The sequence below is a fragment of the Ornithodoros turicata genome, unplaced genomic scaffold, assembly GCF_037126465.1.
Source record: "Ornithodoros turicata isolate Travis unplaced genomic scaffold, ASM3712646v1 ctg00001301.1, whole genome shotgun sequence".
Taxonomy (NCBI): Eukaryota; Metazoa; Arthropoda; class Arachnida; order Ixodida; family Argasidae; genus Ornithodoros; species Ornithodoros turicata.
In genome coordinates, this window is record NW_026999543.1 from 69,268 (window position 1) to 76,106 (window position 6,839).

General features: G+C 46.5%; 1 long non-coding RNA gene across 1 annotated transcript; it reads right to left on the minus strand.

The window, feature by feature from the left end:
- Positions 1 to 316: 316 nt before the first annotated feature.
- Positions 317 to 6,011, minus strand: LOC135376797 (uncharacterized). Its single transcript, XR_010417861.1, has 3 exons — positions 5,839 to 6,011; positions 4,468 to 4,655; positions 317 to 584 (listed from the first exon to the last, which is right to left on the minus strand). It is a non-coding gene; the product is annotated as an uncharacterized LOC135376797 (long non-coding RNA).
- Between the last annotated feature and the right edge of the window lie 828 nt (positions 6,012 to 6,839).

Here is a 6,839-nt window from a genome sequence, read left to right on the forward strand (position 1 = left end):
TGCTCCAACGCCACTTGCGATAACTTGGTTACCCCAACGTCTCTTTGGCCAGTCTGCTTGGCTCAGTCCTGCGCAACCAGGAGGCGGTTACGACTACCCTGTTGAACTTTCTTCATACCTCCGGCCTCTCGAACAGCCTCTAAGGACCCCTTTTCTGTCTGTGTGTTTTGTTTTTCTTTTTTTAAAGGAATAGCAAGTCGGGGCCCACGCCTGACTAACCTTCCCTCCTTTTCTTTTTTTAATAAACATATTCCCCCAATATTTATTTCTCTCCCTATCGCTATATGGTCACACAGAAACCACGCTCATTTGGAAACACTTTTGGCGAATGCTTTATTCATAACCTGCAAAACAACACACGCCCGCGAAAACTCATCCACTCTGTCCACCTGGGCATATAGGTTTGGAGCAACAATCGGGGTATTCACCACTAGCTCTATTGAAGCATCCGGGCGGAGCGGGATCACAAGACTTCACTAACACTTTTCGTTCGGCCGCTTTACAGGTTGCCGTTGCACACTTCATGAATATCATTTGTCTCGTCTGGCCGTCCGGAATCGATGTGTGCAGGTACATGCAGACACCTGAAATGTACAGACTTCCCAATCAGTAAGTGGGCAGATACCTCCTCGCGTGATTTTCTCCAAACTTTCCCCTCTCCCATGTGCAGAGAGAAACTGTCGTAGCAACACAAGTAAGAGAGAACAAGAACAAGCAAAAGAGGGAGAGAGTGCTTCTATCTAATACAGTTCAATCACTGCCATTTTTTCGGGACCATCCGTTAAGCTGCCTATTAAAATGCACCATGCGAAGTGATTCATTCAACAAATGTATAAATAAAGCAGAATTTGATTTTAAAATTTCTGCTATCGTGCGCAACGGTGGCAGTGTCCGGAACTAACCAACCAGCCGTTCACGTCATTTTGACGTCACTACGGTACAGTCCGCTGGTTGGTTTGGAAAGACGTCGCCTGCTATTTTTTGCTTGGGACGACGCCGTAGACCATAGCGGTGCAAGAAGTGTTGCTCTTCCCGCACTAGCTCAATCTGGCCTCGCGCGACCTTTCGGAATAGGTGGGTTGTGAAAAACCTCAGTTGCCAGTTGAAGGCTATTCTGTCGGTGTCTGTATTTTGTCTCGTTCCTTGTCGTGAGGATTGTTACTGTTGTTCTATTGTGTGGCAGCAATGAGTATAAACATAGCGCTATACTAAGCGTTGCCACAGTTCACGCTTCAAAATGACCGCGTTGTTTGTTATTCCGTTAATGTGTCATTGCGAGACGTAGGAAAAGGGCCCCACGTTGGGCGCCACTTGTGGGACCCTTGTCCCACGTCTCGGATTCATGCTCGCTCGCCTGGCTAGCCCGGCGAAAAGGAATGGAACGGATTACCGCGACAAGAAATGTATGTTTATTTTACCTTGATACCAACCGCCTTTCGCTCCAGTTCTCCGAACGCTCACACACCCCATGCGGCCCAATGAAGGAATACCCCACATGAGTCAATGCATCAGTGAGGAAAAGGTTTATATCATACCTTCGTTTGGAATGCCCCAGGCGACTGCCAGACAACGCAGCTCTCCCTGACGAGCTCGATGCTCCGCTTTTTATCCAATTTTTCCCTCGCCCCCTGCAATGCTATCAGCATATCACAGCAAGCAACGCCTCCTCGGGGCGCGCAACACAAGTTGTGGTTCCCACAAGCTGGAAATGCATTCTTGCCGATACTTTGCCCGACATAATCCAGTGAAATCTACTGCAATGCTGTCGCCGGCATGTCGCGGTAGCAGACGTTGACCAGAGATCAACTGTTGACCATCCATGGACAGTTGCAAACCAACACAGCCAAGCAATGTCACAAAACCACCACAGTTTATGGTCACCTTACCAACCATCGAGCTACGCAGCGAGAATTACCCAACGTATGCTGCAAACATGGACGACACAAAAACATGCCAGTGTTTGATTGCCAGTTGCTTCTCGGCTCTAACACGGAATGAAAAAAAAAAAAGATTTCATCCGGGAGCCCGGATGAAATCTTTTTCGCTGTACTCCTGGTATACACGCCATCGAGATATATGAAGGACCGCCGTATAGGTACAAGTGTGCGCTTTAGATTGATGTCAATTTTACATGTCTGTACCTTGCCCCGTTTCGGCAAGACGGTGTAGAATACAGCTATGTTCTCAAAAATGGGGTTTTTTGGACTGTCGTTTCTCAAAAACCCCACCTCCGATTTCCTTCATATTTGGTAGTTATATAGCCCAGGCTATGACCCACATGTGTTCCGAAAACGGAAGGTTCCCTCTCAGCACAACTCGGGATAGCCCGCAACAAACGTGGTGTGCGGAGCCCACGATGTACACCCGCGACCGGGAGAACCACGCCAGAGAGTTAACAGGATTATTGGCGTCTGCTACTGCCGACATCTCCGGCCTTGAATGACAGAGCTCAGGATGGAGACCTACCGCAAATCCCATCCTAGCAATATATTTTGAGTCTTTCTGACTCGTTTTTCCCGCGGTCGAATCTTAATGCCGTTCACGTGAAGTTCAGCGACGTTCTGAGCGTGTTGCGGTACAACATATATTTTTTCAACGGAAATCGGTGATGGTGTCCGGACCACCCTGCCTGAGTTGAGATGGAATCACCCGGCTGTCCTTTTGCAACGCATGTTAAGTTAGCGTCCACCGATATGTAAGGCATATCACGGCACGGCGTACAGCTCATCATTGTGCATCTCTGTAGAGTCCCAATTTCCCACTCGGAAAGTGACAGCACGTGCCCATATTCCGCAGGCTCTTCGACATTCTGCATTATTCACCACTTGACAGAGAGAAAGCAAGAAAACCGGTCAGACCAAAAAGAAAACCATTCAGCGCTGACCTCGAAGGAAGCGCGGTCACCTTTGAACCCTAATGACATCAACAATGGCGTTTTCTCCTCATCCTTCTTCCCCTCCTCCTATGACAGTGCGGAGCGAGTTGAGAGGGAACACGTGCCGCGATGTTCGAGTGTTTTTCCCCCTTCGAAATATATCGCGTACAGAGAAAATTTTTATGTTAATCATCAAGTTTATGTTACGTGCTTTTGCAAGGCATTTAGAGCAGAAGTTTTGTCAAAGAAGAGTTTTGTCAAAAGATTGTCAAGCAGAAGACAGACACGTTGACGTACGTCACGTACGTACGTTACGTTGATGGCATAGCTTAACAGCTTGTTGCTTGTAAGCCCAGCGCAACAAGTTATACACGTGACAGAGCGCGCGTAATAATTTTAACGTGCGAGTAAAATTGCGGTAAAACGGTTCGGGACGACGTCTAGTGGGAAATAATTCCCAATGCGTCAAGCAACAGTAGTATATGTTTCCATCTGGTTTTGCACTTCCTCATGGGCACGTACCCGACCGCTTTTGTTTATGACCCAGCGTTGGCCGCATACAATGTAGTTTTGCCGCCGTACTTGACGAGCAATACGCAGTTTGTGGCAGCTTATACACAGTGGTACTGTAACTTTCGGTTTTTTTATGTTCTAAAAAACTATAAGCGCTATTGGGACGGTGAGACTACTGAGTGCTCAGGCCGATAAGTTTTCTGAAGATACACCTCTACTATCTACAGTACCTGAAAACAACGTAAAAGTAAGATTGTAAGCAAGCTACTGCTAATCACTTTCTAGAGATACTGGGTACCTTGACAGATGACCAGTGTCTTTCATAAATTGCAGAAGGGTGCAGCATGCACGTTCGTCTTAGTTAACGTGCCTTTCCTTTTACCCTTCCTCTTAATTCTCTCCGAGCACCGTGCTGGCAGTCCGCCCCCTCGTCTACCATATGTTGCAATTACTATCCCTAGAACCTTGTTTACGACGGACTGTGCACTACATGGATGAAGCAGCGCGCTCTTCACAGACTCTCGCAGCGTCTAACCGGGAAAAAAATGTGACCAGCGGGAGTGCTACAGTGCTATCACCACGATGTCAAAGTTTTGGGTTCGTCAACAGACGGGTTCATTCCGGCACCACCGTATTATACTTTATTAGATGTATCACGGGCCACTTTGTGCGCTTTCAAAGAGCTCTCGGGAAGTAAGTGGCAAGCGTTGTCTTCTTCCTCATAGTGGCTGATACCTAGCAATTACAGCATAGTTGCTAATGTCTCGCGATCTAGTAAAACCGCCGCATTCTTATTCAGAAGCTACGAAGACGCTTTTCAAGATGAGCAACGAAGTTCACATGTGCAAGAATTAAGAGTCCCTTGGAAAGTGTGACTGCTTCAACTCATTTCTGTTCAAAATATTTACATACCCTTACTATTTCAGCTGTACTGACACCTCGGTAATGATATATTCAGTTGCCATGACACAAACGTAATAGTGGCCTCGCTCTACTGATTTTTTGTCAGTGCCCCCCGCGCTTGGGATTCTCAATAAATCTCTGTAGCTCGCTTCACCCATTTTGTGAGAACAACTTACCATGTACAACATCAACTATGGCTTCTTCCTCCTTAGCCTTGGCAGGGTCACAGAGAAGACAAAAGACCACCAATATAGAACTGGCAAGCGCTGTCCCAAGCATAACTTCAGTTAGTTTGACAGCCTCAATTTTCTTCTCCAGTAGATGTATTGCAACCAGCTACTTCCACCTGTAGTTGTCACAAGTCCTGGCGAAGAAAACATTAGTTCCAAACATTAGTGGCTGTCAATCCACAATTATGGATTGGCAACCGTAACTTTGTGTGCACATAAATTATCAACAGGGCACTGACTATCTTACGAGATGTCTACATTGAATTCGGTTGAAGCATGCAGTGCAATGAAGATATGTCCACAAGTATATCACGGGCTAACCACAACAACTACATAATGATTATAACGCTGGCTGTTTTAGCGTGGCGGTGCGTTACCCTCGTTGCTTGTGAAATAGTACATGAATAAGCTGAGGGAAGAAAGAATAATAGAAAGCACGCACACACACTAAAGCATCTGAAGCAACCTGGTGAACGACAAGTCCATGAACAGGGGAAGAACCTGACAATAGAGCACAGGGTATTCACAGTGGCCAATGCATGGAGCCAAATTGAATGGTCTCTTGCTGATACGAGCGAGCTCATGACCCAGTGTCCAACTTGCCGTGCCACAGAGTTCACATTCCACGAGAACGTGCTCGGCGTTTTGTCACAATACAGTAGGTGGAGCAGTGGCTTGTGTCACAGCGTCTGATCGCACAGTTGAGTGTGTGTGTTTGGGGGGGGGATGAAAGCCACGTTGAGGCGGACTCTACGGAGCAGGAAGGTAAATTGACGTGGTAAACGCGAAGGGAAGGAGAATGACACATGTGGGTCTACCGAATACACGGGAGTGTGGTCCGTGGTATCCCGACGCCAGTGCTGCGAGCCAGTGGCTGAAACCGTGCAGATAATTGGGCCCTCCTATGTCACGAGGAATATTAATGGCATTTTCTGAGAATATCCGTGGGACAGCTGAAATTAAGATGTGTAAAGACCTACTATGAGTTTGTGCTCCTGTTTGTACTGCTGGGGTGCCACTACAACACGCGAGGAGGGACTCGGATATGTGTACGTGTATGTTGATAGTTTTTATATGAGCCACAGTCAGTCCACTGTGTGGTGCATCTCATAGCAACAGCACTGAGTACAGGCACAGTAATGCGAGCACTTTGAAAAAACGTATAATAGTTGAGAACGAAAAAGACTATCACTTCCGGTGAATCCTAGATTGAGAATGTGGCACAACTGTGCTTTCCTTGAAAGTAAACGAAAATACACAAGCATGTACGGAACAACGAATGGAACAACGGAACATGTGTCAATGCTGGCACCTTACCTTATCAAGGGCTGCTGTGTTGAATAGCCACCCTTACGTCGCTTGAGAGCATGACACCGTACCTACCGTACGTAGACGATATGTGTGATTTGTCACTTTGAATACAGTCTGGCAGACTTCAATGGGAAACATTCTTTTCAGGTATGAAGTAACTCCAATTACAACCGACTATATAAACGAATTCCATGCCAATCTGCGACATATTATCCTCTCGACATGCTAATACCCAGTACAAAACGAATTGATGTCATAGTATGCGAACTTTCAGATGTTATTTCTAATTCACTCAATCAGTCAAACATAGGCATTTAAGAGGGCGGCTCGGCAGCCACCTGCAAGTTCTTACGCTAACGGCTAGACGCTAGGGAGAGGGAAATGGAGGAAAACTATTTGTAAGGACTCAAGAGACTGGCGTCGTCTCCCTGTCAAACTTATGTGCAAACCGTAGTGTGGCGCACTACTGTTGCGCCATGGCATCGCACGCCGCGCACGCCGCGGCGAAGCGAAGCAACTATCGACAACACGTGCCTCTCGAAACAGCGATAAAATAACAAGTTCAAATAAACTGTCAGTGCAGTATACAGGGTGTTCCACCTAAGGTGATAAAATATTATAACTGGCGACGCGCTCGCCGGAGGATTGTCGGACTTTCGGCATTTACCTTCTGGAAACTTTTGCCACCATTGAGGAAGGCTTTGGACAATTTTTAATTGTGGAAAATTTCTTATTTTCAATTGAACTTGAAAAATTGCCAAGCGAACCTCACTTTTGTTTTACAGAAATATGATGACCTACACAGATAACCGCGCACCCAACAAAAACTATGCACAGTATCGCAACAGAAATAGTCGAAAAAATTTGTAAAAATTACGCCGTAGGCCCGCCTGTTGAATTTTCGTAGAGAAGCGCGCGGGAAAGCTGCCGGCTAGATGAGAAAATGGCCCCGCCTTCATTTGTTTTGACTTCTTCGTCATAAGACGATTGTTTTGTTTTCTTTGTGA